Source organism: Pristiophorus japonicus, chromosome 7, assembly GCF_044704955.1.
Source record: "Pristiophorus japonicus isolate sPriJap1 chromosome 7, sPriJap1.hap1, whole genome shotgun sequence".
NCBI classification, from domain to species: Eukaryota; Metazoa; Chordata; class Chondrichthyes; family Pristiophoridae; genus Pristiophorus; species Pristiophorus japonicus.
Genome location: NC_091983.1, coordinates 106,454,356 through 106,469,530, shown reverse-complemented (window position 1 = coordinate 106,469,530; position 15,175 = coordinate 106,454,356). Strand labels below are relative to the sequence as shown.

At 48.6% G+C, this 15,175-nt stretch overlaps 1 protein-coding gene across 6 annotated transcripts in view; it reads left to right on the top strand.

The window, feature by feature from the left end:
- Window positions 1-7,270: 7,270 nt before the first annotated feature.
- LOC139267231 (intersectin-2-like) overlaps window positions 7,271-15,175 on the top strand; it is a 297,091-nt gene continuing 289,186 nt past the window's right edge. For all 6 annotated transcript variants that reach the window (XM_070885216.1, XM_070885218.1, XM_070885214.1 and 3 more), the window contains exon 1: window positions 7,271-7,420. The gene's annotated coding sequence lies outside the window, so the exon portion shown is untranslated. The remainder of the gene's footprint in view (window positions 7,421-15,175) is intronic.

Below are 15,175 nucleotides of genomic sequence, written 5' to 3'. Positions count from 1 at the left end.
ACCTGAGGGGCAGGAGATTGCAAGATATGCTGCCGACCTCAGGAGACTTGCGGCACATTTATAGGAATTGGCCACGAGGGCCTCCTTCACAAGCTATTATCTGCCGACACCACAGTCAACCTGCAGAAGGCCATCAGCATCAGTCAGGCGTTCATGACTTCGACCTGCAGCACCAAGCAAATTATTCATCCTGTGAACTCAAACCTGGCAAGTACTGTACACAGAATGGTGCCTTTCACAGGCAAGCCTGTAGAACATGGATCTGCCCAGGGCAGAGAGCACAGACCTCAGGGTTCCAGAACTCAGAATCCACTGAGGGGTGCTAATCGAGTAGCACCATGCTGGCGTTGCGGAGGAAACCATAGGGCTCACCAGTGTCGGTTTGCTGAGTACGTATGCAAAGCCTATAACACGAAGGGCCACCTCCAGCATATGTGCAAAAGAAACACGACTCACCGTCTAGCAGAAGTCTAGGGGAGTACAATGATTTGGCCAGAGAGGCAGCTCAGCCCCAAGAAGAAGTGTATGGAGTGTATACCTGCACCACCGATTGTCCTCCAGTGAAGATGGAAGTCGAAATAAACGGCGTTCCAGTCTTCATGGAAGTGGACACGGGAGCGAGCCAGTCAGTGATGAGCCAGGATGCCTTTGAGAGGCTATGAAATGAAAAACGACCCGAGCTGGTTCCAGTACAGGAAAAGCTGCACACCTACACCAAGGAGCTGATCCCAGTCCTTGGTAGTGCGGATGTAAGTGTAATCCATAATGGCGTGGTACACAAGTTACCTCTGTGGATTGTTGCAGGTGGTGGTCCAACGCTACTCAGAAGAAGGTGGATGGGGAAGATCCAGCGTAAATGGGAAAACCTCTTCACTCCAGCAATCGATGTTCCCCATGCTCAGAGGCAGAACAAAACCTCACCTTCGCTTGGGCCTGGCACCAGAGAACAGACCAGCGCAGCACCTGAGGCACAGACCGTCCATCACAACTGCGTGGCAATGATCCAACCTGAACGACCTAAAAGTACCTTCCCGGCTCCAGTGGTAGGACTCCTGGAGAGGAAGATCGAATTCACAGGCACTCTTCCAGCTTTTGTGGCAGAATCGCGGGAGAGAAGAATCAAGCCGTCAACCTCGAGGACAGAGGCAAGATAGCGTCACTGCTGCAGCAAGGTGCAGCACGGCTGGAAAAAAAGATGGCCAGAGCCAGACCATGAGGTGCAACGCTGAGGGACCAACATGTGGTGTCTAACAAAGGATTTGATTGGGGTAAAGCCAGCAGGATTCTCGTAAAGGAAACCTGCAAGCAACTGAATGAACTTAAAGAGACATTATATGCATGGTAATCAATGTAACGAACTGATTAAGATTGTAAAGAACAAAATGTTGTTGCGAGATGTCGGGAATAGTGTCCCCAAAAGTAGCAAGCGAGCGAATTCAGGAGGGTAAAGGCGCTGATCCTGATGCCCTGCCCCAGGTGTCCTCTCAAGTTATAGGCCAGCGACCTCAGGAGGGTGAAGGCACTGATCCTGATACCCTGACCCAGGTCTATCTCATGCTGCAGGCACCCGATGGCACTACTCGCCACGGAACTGAAAACGTAAGTGGCGCCAATACACACAGTCGGCTGCCGTTGCCCACCACCCGGGTGGAGACGGCACAGCCCCCAGACCCAGTCACTACCTCGGCCATGTCCGGGAGCGAAAGGTCAGAACCAACGAGTTCCCCAAACGTGACATGGGACAGCCAGGTTCCCAACACCATTAGAGAGCAGGCAGAAGATTTTGCAGCCCTCAAAGGAGGACAGAGAGGTCACACACATTTGTGGCTCTGCCCACCACTAGGCAACGGCAAAGGCCCTGAGTCCTGGCTAGGTGAGCGAACTAAGCTCACCCCTCTCTGACTCCTCCCCCTGTTTCTCACTTTCTGACTCCTCCCCGTTTCTCACTCTCTGACTCCTCCACCAGTTCGCACTCTCTGACTCTCCACCTGTTTCTCACTCGACTCCTCCCCCTCTTTTTCTCGCTTCCTGACTCCTCCCCTCCCCTTTCTCACTCGCTGACTCGTCCCTCTGTTTCTCACTCTCTGACTCCTCCCCTGCTGTTTCTCACTGACTCGTCCCCCTATTTCTCACTCTGATTTCTCCCCAGTCTCACTCTCTGACTCCTCCCCCCTGATCTAACTCGGACTCCTCCCCCTGTTTCTCACAGAGTCCTCCCCATTTCTTAATTTCTGACTCCTCCCCATTTTCTCATTCTCTGGCTCCTCCCCCTGTTTCTCACTCTCTAACTCCTCCCCCCGTTTCTCACTTTGACTCCTCCCCCATTTCTCACTCTGACTCCTCCCCCTCTGGTTCTCTCTCGCTCTCTGACCTCACTCTGTTTCTCATTTCCTGACTCCTCCCTCCGTTTCTCAGTCTCTGACTCCTCCCCCATTTCTCCCTCTGATTCCTCCCCCGTTTCTCACTCTCTGACTCTTCCCCACCTCTTCTCACTCGCTCACTCCTCCCTCTGCTTCTCAGTCTCTGACTCCTGCCCATTTCTCGCTCTGATTCCTCCCCCCTGTTTTTCACTCTGACTCCTCCCCCTGTTTCTCACTCTGACTCCTCCCCCATTTCTCACGGAATCCTCCCATTGGTTCTCACTCTCTGACTCCTCCCCATTTCTCACTTTCTGAATCCTCCCCCGTTTCTGTCTCCCTGACTCCTCCCCCAGGTTCGCACTCACCGACTCCTCCCCCTGTTTCTTACCCTGACTCCTCCCCTCTCCTTTCACACTCACTGACACGTCCCCCTATTTCTCACTCTCTGACTCCTCTGCCTGATCTCACTCTGACTCCTCCCCTTGCTTCTCACTCTGACCCACCTCCCTGTTTCTCTGACTCCTCCCCCTATTTTTCTGACCCCTCCCCCTGTTTCCTCACCTGGACACCTCCCCCTGTCTCTAACTCCTCCCCATGTTTCTCTGACCCCTCCCCATTTCTCCAATTGACTCCTCCCCCTGTTTCTCTGACTCCTCCCACTGTTTCTCTGACTCCTCCCCTGTCTCTAACTCCTCCCCATGTTTCTCTGACTCCTCCCCCTGTTTCTCTGAGCCCTCCCCGTGTTTCCTCACCCGGACTCCTCCCCTTGTCTCTAACTCCTCCTCATGTTTCTCTGACCCCTCCCCCTGTTTCTCTGACCCCTCCCCCTGTCTCTAACTCCTCCCCATGTTTTTCTGACCTCTCCCCTGTCTCTAACTCCTTCCCATGTTTCTCTGACCCCTCCCCTGTTCCTCTGATCTCTTCCCCTGTTTCTCTGAACCCTCCCCCTGTTTCTCCCCTTGACTCCTCCCCTGTCTCTAACTCCTCCCCATGTTTCTCTGACCCCTGCGTCTCTGACCCCTCCCCCTGTTTCTCTGACCCCTCCCTTTGTTTTTCCACTTGACTCCTACCCTTGTTTCACCCCTTGACCCCTCCCCCTGTTTCTCAGACTCCTCCCCCGTTTCTCTGACTCCTACCCTTGTTTCACCCCTTGACCCCTCCCCCTGTTTCACTGACTCCTCCCCTGTTTCTCTGACCACTCCCCCTATTTCTCTGACTCCTCCCTCTGTCTCTAACTCCTCCCCCGTTTCTCTGACTCCTCCCCTGTTTCTCTGACTCCTCCACTGTTTCTCTAACTCCTCCCTCTGTTTCTCTGACCCCTCCCCCTGTTTCTCTGACTCCTCCCCTCTTTCTCTGACCCCTCCCCTGTTTCTCTGACTCCTCACCCTGTTTCTCTAACTCCTCCCTCTGTTTCTCTGACCCCTCCCCCTGTTTCTCTGACTCCTCCCCTCTTTCTCTGACCCCGCCCCTGTTTCTCTAGCTCCTCCCTCTGTCTCTAACTCCTCCCGTTTCTCTGACCCCTCCCCCTGTTTCTCCAATTGACTCCTCCCCTTGTTTCTCCAATTGACTCCACCCACTGTTTCTCTGACTCATCCCCCTGTCTCTAGCTCCTCCCCATTTCTCTGACACCTCCTCTGTTTCTCTGACCCCTCCCCCTGTTTCTCTGACGCCTCCCCCTGATTCTGACTCCTCCCTCTGTTTCTCTGACTCCTCCCTCTGTTTCTAACTCCTCCCCCTGTTTCTCTGACTCCTCCCTCTGTTTCTAACTCCTTCCCCGGTTTCTCTGACCACCCCCATGTTTTTCTGACTCCTCCCCCTGTTTCTCTGACCCCTCCCTCTGTTTCTCTAACTTCTCCCCCGTCTCGCTGACCCCGCCCCCTGTTTCTCTGTCCCCGCTCCCTGTTTCTCTGACTCCTTCCCCTGTCTCTCTGACCCCGCCCCCTGTTTCACTGACCCCTCTCTAACTCCTCCCCCTGTTTCTTTGAACCCTCCCCCTGTCTTTCTGACCTCACCCCCTGTTTCTCTAACCCTGCCCCGTTTCTCTGAGCCCGCTCCCTGTTTCTCTGACTCCTCCCGTCTCTCTGACCCCGCCCCCTGTTTCTCTGACCCCTCCCCCTCTCTGACTCCTCCCTCTGTCTCTAACTCCTCCCGTTTCTCTGACCCCTCGCCCTGTTTCTCCAATTGACTCCTCCCCTTGTTTCTCCAATTGACTCCACCCAGTTTCTCTGACTCCTCCCCCTGTCTCTAGCTCCTCCCCCTGTTTCTCTGACACCTCCTCTGTTTCTCTGATCCCTCCCCTGTTTCTCTGACCCCTCCCCCTGATTCTGACTCCTCCCTCTGTTTCTGCCTCCTCCCTCTGTTTCTCTGACCCCTCCCCCTGTTTTTAACTCCTCCCCCTGTTTCTCTGACCCCTCCACCTGTTTCTCTGACTCCTCCCTCTGTTTCTAACTCCTCCCCCGGTTTCTCTGATGCCTCCCCATGTTTTTCTGACTCCTCCCCCTGTTTCTCTGACCCCGCCCTCTGTTTCTCTAACTCCTCCCCCTGTCTCTCTGACCCCCCCCCATGTTTCTCTGTCCTCGCCACATGTTTCTCTGAATCCTTCCCCTGTCTCTCAGACCCCTCCCCCTGTTTCTCTGACCCCTCTCTAACTCCTTCCCCTGTTTCTTTGACCCCTCCCCCTGTCTCTCTGACCCCACCCCCTGTTTCTCTGACTCCTCCCCTGTCTCTCTGACTCCTCTATAACTCCTCCCCCTGTCTCTCTGACCCATCCCCTGTTTCTCTAACCCTGCCCCGTTTCTCTGACCCCGCCCCCAGTTTCTCTGACTCCTCCTCTGTCTCTCTGACCCCGCCCCCTGTTTCTCTGACCCCTCCCCCTCTCTGACTCCTCCCCCTGTCTCTAACTCCTCCTGTTTCTCTGACCCCTCCCCCTGTTTCTCCAATTGACTCCTCCCCTTGTTTCTCCAATTGACTCCACCCACTGTTTCTCTGACTCCTCCCCCTGTCTCTAGCTCCTCCCCATTTCTCTGACACCTCCTCTGTTTCTCTGACCCCTCCCCCTGTTTCTCTGACCCCTCCCCCTGATTCTGACTCCTCCCTCTGTTTCTAACTCCTCCCCCTGTTTCTCTGACCCCCCTGTTTCTAACTCCTCCCCCTGTTTCTCTGACCCCTCCACCTGTTTCTCTGACTCCTCCCTCTGTTTCTAACTCCTCCCCCGGTTTCTCTGACCCCCTCCCCATGTTTCTCTGACCCCTCCCCATGTTTCTCTGACTCCTCCCCATGTTTCTCTAACTCCTCCCCCTGTCTCTCTGACCCCGCCCCGTTTCTCTGTCCCCGCCCCCTGTTTCTCTGACTCCTTCCCCTGTCTCTCTGACCCCTCCCCCTGTTTCTCTGACCCCTCTCTAACTCCTCCCCCTGTTTCTTTGACCCCTCCCCTTGTCTCTCTGACCCCACCCCCTGTTTCTCTGACTCCTCCCCCTGTCTCTCTGACCCCTCTATAACTCCTCCCCCTGTCTCTCTGACCCCTCTCCGTTTCTCTAACCCCGCCCCCTGTTTCTCTGACCCCACCCCTTTTTCTCTGACTCCTCCCCCTGTCTCTCTGACCCCGCCCCCCGTTTCTCTGACTCCTCCCCTGTCTCTCTGACCTCTCCCCTGTTTCTCTGACCCCTCCCCCTGTTTCTCTAACTCCTCCCCTGTCTCTCTGACCCCGCCCCCTGATTCTTTGACCCCGCCCCCCCGTTTCTCTGACCCCTCTCTAACTCCTCCACCTGTTTCTCTGACCCCTCCCCCTGTCTCTCTGACCCCGCCCCGTTTCTCTGACTCCTCCCCCTGTCTCTCTGACCCCTCTCTAACTCCTTCCCCTGTCTCTCTGACCCCTCTCTAACTCCTCCCACTGTCTCTCTGACCCCGCCCCCTGTTTCTCTGACCCCGCCCCCCCTGTTTCTCTGACCCCTCTCTAACTCCTCCCCCTGTTTCTCTGACCCCTCCCCCTGTCTCTGACCCCGCCCCCTGTTTCTTGGACTCCTCCCCCTGTTTCTCTGACCCCTCCTCCTGTTTCTCTGACCCCGCCCCCCTGTTTCTCTAACCCCTCTCTAACTCCTCCCCCTGTTTCTCTGACCCCTCCCCCTGTCTCTCTGACCCCGCCCCCTGTTTCCCGGACTCCTCCCCCTGTCTCTCTGACCCCGTCCCCTGTTTCTCTGACCCCGCCCCCCCTGTTTCTCTAACCCCTCTCTAACTCCTCCCCCTGTCTCTCTGACCCCGCCCCCTGTTTCTCTGACCCCGCCCCCCCTGTTTCTCTAACCCCTCTCTAACTTCTCCCCCTGTCTCTCTGACCCCGCCCCCTGTTTCTCGGACTCCTCCCCCTGTCTCTCTGACCCCGTCCCCTGTTTCTCTGACCCCGCCCCCCCTGTTTCTCTGACCCCTCTCTAACTCCTCCCCCTGTTTCTCTGACCCCTCCCCCTGTCTCTGACCCCGCCCCCTGTTTCTTGGACTCCTCCCCCTGTTTCTCTGACCCCTCCTCCTGTTTCTCTGACCCCGCCCCCCTGTTTCTCTAACCCCTCTCTAACTCCTCCCCCTGTTTCTCTGACCCCTCCCCCTGTCTCTCTGACCCCGCCCCCTGTTTCCCGGACTCCTCCCCCTGTCTCTCTGACCCCGTCCCCTGTTTCTCTGACCCCGCCCCCCCTGTTTCTCTAACCCCTCTCTAACTCCTCCCCCTGTCTCTTTGACCCCGCCCCCTGTTTCTCTGACCCCGCCCCCCCTGTTTCTCTAACCCCGCCCCCCCTGTTTCTCTAACCCCTCTCTAACTTCTCCCCCTGTCTCTCTGACCCCGCCCCCTGTTTCTCGGACTCCTCCCCCTGTCTCTCTGACCCCGTCCCCTGTTTCTCTAACCCCTCTCTAACTCCTCCCCCTGTTTCTCTCTGCCGTCTTCCTGCCTCTCCCGCTGTCAGCGCCATGTTATTGCTGTGACACTGCGGCTCCGCAACAGGTCGGGAGGGATCGCGGCGCTGTGTGCCGGACAGGGCTCGGGTTAGGCGGAGGAGAGACGCGGATCCGGCGGGCCGGAGGTGAGTGTCGGCAGCCGCTGGGCCGGGCCGGGCCGGGAAGGGAAGGGAAGGGAATGCAGGGGAGGTGCGCCGGGCCGGGCCGGGCCCGCTCACTCGCTGCTGGTGGCCGGATCCAGGCCTGTGCCTCCCGGGGAACAACTGGCGGACACTGGGGAGCAGCTGGGAAGCGCCTGGAGTTAACATTGGGAATTAATGTCCGGCCCGGTGTCGGTGTTCCCACCGGGATCTGGAAGACATCGCTCGGTATCTTGGGGAATGAGACTGATTCCGAGTGGGGCTGGAATGGACAGGAGAAGATTAGAAAATACATGCAAAAATGGATAGTGTGGCAGAGAAAGGGGAAAGAGACCAGTTTATTTGGTCATAGATCATAAAGCAGGGCAATTTAATTGAGACTTCTACGTTTTTAAAAGAAGTTTCATGGATTTTGAAGCGTTAAACTTTTGTAATTTCTGCTATATATTCATATACATGTATTACAAAATTAAACTCCCAAGATTACCTGGTAGCTGTATTGTTATGTCTTCTTAGGCAGTCCCTCAGAGTTGAGGATGACTTGCTCCCACATTAATGAGTTCTCAGGTGACTGAGGAGTCCAATGCGGGACCTACAGTCTCTGTCACAGGTGGGGCAAACGGTGGTTGGAGGGACGGGTGGGTGGTGTGCCTGGGTTGTCGTGCTCTCCTTCCGTTTGCGTTTGGCTTCCGCTTGCTCCCGGCGAAGAGACTCGAGGTGTTTGGTGCCTTCCTGGATGCTGCTTCTCCACTTTGACCAGTCTTGGGCCAGAGATTCCCAGGTGTCAGTGGGGATGTTGCACTTTTTCAAAGAGGATTTGTGGGTGTCCTTGAAGCGTTTCCTCTGCCCACCCGGGGCTCACTTGCCATGTTGGAGCTCTGAGTAGAGTGCTTGTTTTGGGAGTCTAGTATCGGGCATGCGGTCAATGTGGCCTGTCCATCGGAGCTGATCGAGCGTTGTCAATGCTTCGATGCTGGAGATGTTGGCTTGAGCGAGAACACTGATGTTGGTGCACCTATCCGGCCAATGGATTTGCAGGATCTTGCGGAGGCAGCATTGGTGGTACTTCTCCAGCGCTTTGAGTGGCTGCTGTACATAGTCCATGTCTCTGAAGCATATAGGAGGGTGGGTATCACTACTGCTCTGTAGACCATGAGCTTGGTGCCGGGTTTGAGTTCCTGGTCTTCAAACACTCTCTAACTGAGGCGACCGAAGGCTGCACTGGCACACTGAAGGCGATGTTGGACTTTGTCATCGATGTCTGCCCTTGTTGGCAGTAGGTCTCGAGGTATTGAAAATGGTCCAAGTTATCCAAAGCCTCGTTATGGATCTTGATAATCTTGGAAAAATCTTGGATCTTGATATTGTTATGTGTAGCATTGAACAAGCCGGTTTTTGCAGTTGTAATTAAATGTGCTGCATTATATTGAAATAATACTGGTTGCTGTATGAATTTCTGTTGTCTTATTTCTTTGGGTGTTAGCCTTGGCTCAGTGGGAACATTTGTGCCTCTGATCAGAAGATCGTGGGTTCAAACCCCACTGCAGGTTTCAAGCACTTGGAGTGCTGCACTGTTCGAGGTGCTGTCTTTCAGATGAGACATTAAACCGACACCCTCGTCTTCCCTCTAAGGTGAATATAAAAGATCTCGTGGCACTATTGGAAGTGGAACAGTGGAGTTCTCCCAGTGTCTTGACCAACATTTAACCCTCAACCAACACCTACAAATGTAGATTATCTAGTTATTTATCTCATTGCTGTTTGTGAGACATTGCTGTGTGCAAATTAACAACTGGCTGTATCATGTTTTCCTACACAACAAAGTAACTGCACTCCAAAAGTATTTCATTGGCTGTGAACTGCTTTGGCACATCGTAAGAATCTGAATGCTGCTATATAAATGTAAGTTTTATTCTTTGGGTTTCAATCATATCAACAACTTTTATTTCAATCAGCTACCATAGACCTGCTTATATCAGTCAAGATGGTTCACTTGGAACTTTAGAAATAAATTGATAAAATATATTGTTTCATGAGGTAACAAGTAATGGTATGCTCAAGAGCTTGTGCAGTCGTTATTAGTGTTGTATTTTTAAATATTAATTCTCGGGATGTGGGTGTCAATGGCAAGGCTAGCATTTATTACCTATCCCTTGTTGTTCTGAGTGACTGGTGGTGGGCCTACTTTCATGAACTGTTATAGTATTATTTGTAGCAGTTTGATAGAACTGATAGTACAAATAGAACTGTGTCTTACTCGGCTGCTTTAAAGGGAAGTTAAGAGTCACAAAGTCACATCTAAGCCTGACAGGGAAAAGTTTCTTTCCCTAAAGGACATTAATGAACTAGTTTGTTTCTTTTACAATAATCCAACAGCTTTAACGTCACTTTTATTGGTACCAGTTTTCTTTTATTTCCAGATTTAAAAAAAATGAATTTACATTCTTAAACTGTCATGGTGTGATTTGAACTCGCATTTTCTGGATTACTAGACCAATAACAACCACTACACTACAGTATCCATAAGGAATACTGATTGGAATATTGTAGGTGTAGGCTATGTACCCACTTGGGCATTGTAGTCTATACTCTATATTCAAGGAATTGAATTTTGAATTTGTTTTGAGCGGTATTTATCTTCAGCTTGGTTACTGTAGATTTCAGTACATTGGCACAGATTTTCTAAAGATATAATGGAGAGTATTATAATCATTAGTTCTCTAGTTTGATCAGATTGTTTTATCATGAATTATTATATGTCTGTAAGCATTAATTTGATTTGAGTAACTGAACTGTCTGTAAATCAGTATTGTCCAATAAAAATTGCTAACTAACCACAAGTGTGGTTACAGCTAAGTCGTTTTAGCCATATGCAAAAATTCTAGTAGAAAAACGTCTGACATGTACTCGCACAGTATAGCTAAATGTACTTTACGTGTATATTTACTTAACAAATATCTACCACCATTCAATAGCCAAGGAAGTAAAGCATTCACATCAATCAAAAAATACACACATTCATCATACAATTTTATCAAGAAACGTAATAAAAGGTTAAAATACACATGCATACGGCAGCACACATGACTAAGGATGGTGTCTATTGTTCATTTATTTAGTAATCAGAAATGCAGTTAGCCACATCTGGATTCCCAATTAGCCACATGTCCAATATGTTAGCCACCAGCACAACACTGATGTAGATATTTTGACGATGTATGGTAGCTTCAGTCAATTATTTGCTAAACTTTAGTTGTGTAATGCATATGTTATGCCTTTTGAGTGGATCAAATCTAGGTTTAATGAGGCAATGTAAAATAAAAGCAAGTGGATAGATTTGGTGCAGCAGTAATTTAAACTGTTTTGTCACTTGTGGGACATGATTGGAATTCAGTCCAGGAAATAGAATAATAATTTATTTATGGCTGATATGAGAATCTTAACTAAAATGATTTATCTTTTACATTTCCAGCTATTAACTGAAATATGGCATTGTGAAAATAGGAACAGGTAATTCTTAGTCAATGTTCCAATTTCAATTTCTGATCTCAGCCAGGGTGCTAGTTATGACATAATTTGCCCCAGTGTCGTTGGGGGCTAAGAAGGTGAAAGGTGTCTCTAGATACCAACTGGTATGCCATACTGTAAAGAAAGGTAAAAAGGTAAGCTTTAAAGTTCTGAGAGCCTTTGGTAAATAATGACATCCTGGGAGGAGTTGTAACTATTGAAACAGCTGAATCAAAGTTTCTTCAGCACAGTACCTGCTGTTCTGGTAATGGTTCTATATCAGCCACATGAGGAGGACAGGATCAAGTTTGGCTCTGATGCTTCACCAACAGCCCCTTCCCCCCCCCCCCCCCTCCCCGCCCCTCAAGGAGGTCACATAATCTGTTGACACTGGCTTTCCAGGCTCACATGGGGGAGTTACTGGAAGGTTCCACCACCTGTGGCAACTGCATCCCCGAAAGAGTCCATGACTTCAGGAAAGATTAGAAAAGAGGAGAAATTTGGGGGTGAGAAAGAATGCTTTGTATTATTCATTCTGAAATTTGAATTCAAATCAAGAAGTGTCAACTATATAGTTTTTAAAAGAATCTTTTGTTACTAAGCTCCTGTTTGTCAGGAATTAAAGTGTAGGAATTTGGAATCCAGGGTATACAGAATTCTTTAAAGAGGCTTACAGCAAGAGGCCTATATGTATATGGCTTTTAAATAAAATAAACTCATTAACTGCCCCATCTTTTCTCTCGTCTCCCCCCGATTTGTGAGGTTTTCCCTAACTGAAAACATGAAAAAAATTTTTTAAAAAAGAAGCGTTACTGAGCCTTTATTTGTAATTTGAAGTGCAGCCAATGATTTATCTGTGGATAATCAAAACACTTTGTATTAATACAAATATTGTATGGGTTTTCTGTGATGTAGGCAAAACCTGCCCAGTGGAGGTGGCAGCAAGCCGTAACCCAATGGAGGGAGTTTCATGACATCATAAATTGAATTTGCATTTTCAGTGGTTTAATTAAGTATTTTGAATCCTGAGTCTGTTTGTCTGACTTTTCTAAATCAGATTAGTCCTCATGAATAATGATCAACCAGGAAAAATGATGACTACGCATGAGTAAATTATATGAAGGTATATATGGCTGTATAGAATCCACCCAATCCACTCAACTATCATGGCAGTAAGTTAGTTGAAACGGTTTATGGCTGTGGGGTAGTGGGGGGAAATGGCGGGGGGAGGCAGGACAATGAGAAGGTAAGTTTTCAAGTACTACTGGTTTGAATATTTTGATAGTGGTTATAGATATAGAATAATTGAGAATTATCGTGCACTAATCTAATCGGGGGAACAGATACCCAAAACTGTAAGAATGACATTTGAGCTTGTTTTCTAAATATCACCTAAAACATAGACTACTGCTTTAAAGTCACTTCAAAGTATTTGTTATCTTTAATATTTTTCTTATTTTTATAGGGTTGTTTTATTCAGTTATTACTCAGTATGGGTACTGACAGTAACTGTAGTTGCACAGAGCAGTTGCTATATAATTTTCACATAGATGGATTAATGATTGTGATATTGGTAGTTAATAATTGGAAGTGTGTATATTAAGTATGTAACCTACTGAATCTCCCACAGTTCCTTTTTCCTTGCGTAGAATAACTTTAAAGTCATCCAGAAATACTTATCTTTGTGTACATTTGACTCTGCTCTGTACCTGACAGAACAAATTGGCCAATGTATTGGAATTATATAGGGGAGGAAAAGAAATATGTAATATTTAAATGGAGATAATCTACTTAAATTCTTGTTATAGGTTCTGGAAGACATAGTTTGGTTTTGGTTCATGGATGTTAATCTTTGCAGAGTAATATCATTAGGCCAGATTTTGCTGTCAAAATAATGGTGAGGCTAATGGCGTTTGCAGTTATTCATGTGTAAATGGTACAGCAACTTCAGGTGATTAAACGTGAATATCCAAAAGTTGCGTGAGTTGTGCGTTCTGCCGTTAGCTTAGTGAAAACGGCATCTCGCAGTCTGGTTCACCCTTGAAATGCATTGAATGGCGTGAAGCTGCTGTATTTGCACAGCAGATATGAACAAAACTCGCCACAGAAAGTTAAGTCTCGTCATTTCAAGTGTTTAATTACTGCCAATCAATCTCTTGTACTGAAAATTAACTATTACACATGTGGAATCTCATTCCTTCAGGCTTTAATTGTTGTTGGAGACTTTTATAATTTAAAATTCACTTTTTTTAAACTTTTCCTTTCTGTCTCTTTCAATCCAATCTTTCTTTCCCTCTCTGTACCTGATTTGACTTGAATTCATCCACTCTAATTTATACTTCCTTCTCCAGTCCTTGTGCTGTTTATTTCACAATCCTTCAATCTGACTGGTTAAGGAGATACACAGTTGCTTGTCATGTTCACTCAGATCCCAGATGCACTGTTTACCTTGCTGCAATGTTATCAGCTCGCACTTTCAGCAACTTGACACACAAAAAATGTAAAATCTAAACAGGCGAGGGATTGTCTAACAGCAGACACCGTTAAATGCCTTGCTGCAGCAAAATCTGTCCTGTTGTGTATACATTACAATGTCTATGACCCAAGAGGATGCATGATATTGGTTGTTTTTACAAGGGTTATTTTTGGAAGGATGTGCTGTGGTCTTCATGTGAGTTTGTACGTTACAATTATTCTGTGTCTTTCACTGTTCATATTGCTATCATGAAAGAGCATAATGTTCCTGATCACTGGTTTGTTAGTTAATGTCGCACATCTGTCTGCTTTGATAATTAGTCTGCTGGCTATATGTTTTGCAGTTAGTGCGTATCTGTCATGCTCCAGACATTGTGCTTCAGCTTATCACACTTTATTACAGGTGCAAAGCAACCTTAAGTAAAGAGAAAGATGGTCAGTTACTGGCCTGCAAGTTTATTAGCAATTATAACTATTATAACTAGCAATTAGCCCTCTGATTAATTTCACCAGTTTATAAGTAGATACAATATTTATAAATTTGCATATTAAGAGCAAAGTGATCTTAAAGTTATCAGCTAAGCATCACATTGCAGCATGAAGTGTGCCCCAAGCTACGACCTATTATTAAATATCTAAACTTTGAGAAGCATCTATCACATTTCAGGTGTCACAAATGCAAATTTCTGTCACGCTTTAGAAAGTTTAAAAAAATAATTTCTTGCGGTTTCAGAGAAACATTGCCAGCAAAGAAAAGTACTCTGTAATTAATCTCAAGATGTGTCTAAGAGTAATTGCCCTCTCATCATCATAGGCAGTCCCTCGGAATCGAGGAAGACTTGCTTCCACTCCTGAAGTGAATTCTTTGGTGGCTGAACAGTCAAATTCAAGAGCCACAGACTCTGTCACAGGTGGGACAGATAGTCGTTGAGAGAAGGGGTGGGTGGGATTGGTATGCCGCACGCTCTTTCTGCTGCCTGCGCTTGATTTCTGTATGCTCTCGGCGTTGATACTCGGAAGTGCTCAACGTCCTCCCGGATGCACTTTCTCCACTTAGGGCGGTCTTTGGCCAAGGACTCCCAGATGTCAGTGGTGATGTCGCACTTTTTCAGGGAGGTTTTGAGAGTTTCCTTGTAACGTTTCCACTGCCCACCTTTGGCTCGTTTGCCATGAAGGAGCTCCACATAGAGCACTTGCTTTGGGAGTCTCGTGTCTGGCATGCGAACTATGTGACCTGCCCAGCGAAGCTGATCGAGTGTGGTCAGTGCTTCAATGTTGGGGATGTTAGCCTGGACGAGGACACTGATGTTGGTGTGCCTTTCCTCCCAGGGGATTTGTAGGATTTTGAGAAGACCCTGTTGGTGATGTATCTCTAGCGACTTGAGGTGTCTTCTGTACATCGTCGATGCCTCTGAGCCATACAGGAGGGTGGGTATTACTATAACCCTGTAGACCATGAGCTTGTTGGTAGATTTGAGGGCCTGGTCTTCGAACACTCTTATCTCAGGCGGCCGAAGGCTGCACTGGCGCACTGGAGGCGGTGTTGAATCTCTGCATCAATGACTGCTTTTGTTAAGAGGCTCCCAGGGTATGGGAAATGGTCCACTTTGTCAAGGGCCGCGCCATGTATCTTGATGACTGGGGGGCTTTGCTGTGTGGCGAGGACAGGCTGGTGGAGGACATTTGTCTTGCTGATGTTTAGCGTAAGACCCATGCTTTCGTATGTCTCAGTAAATACGTCGACTATATCCTGGAGTT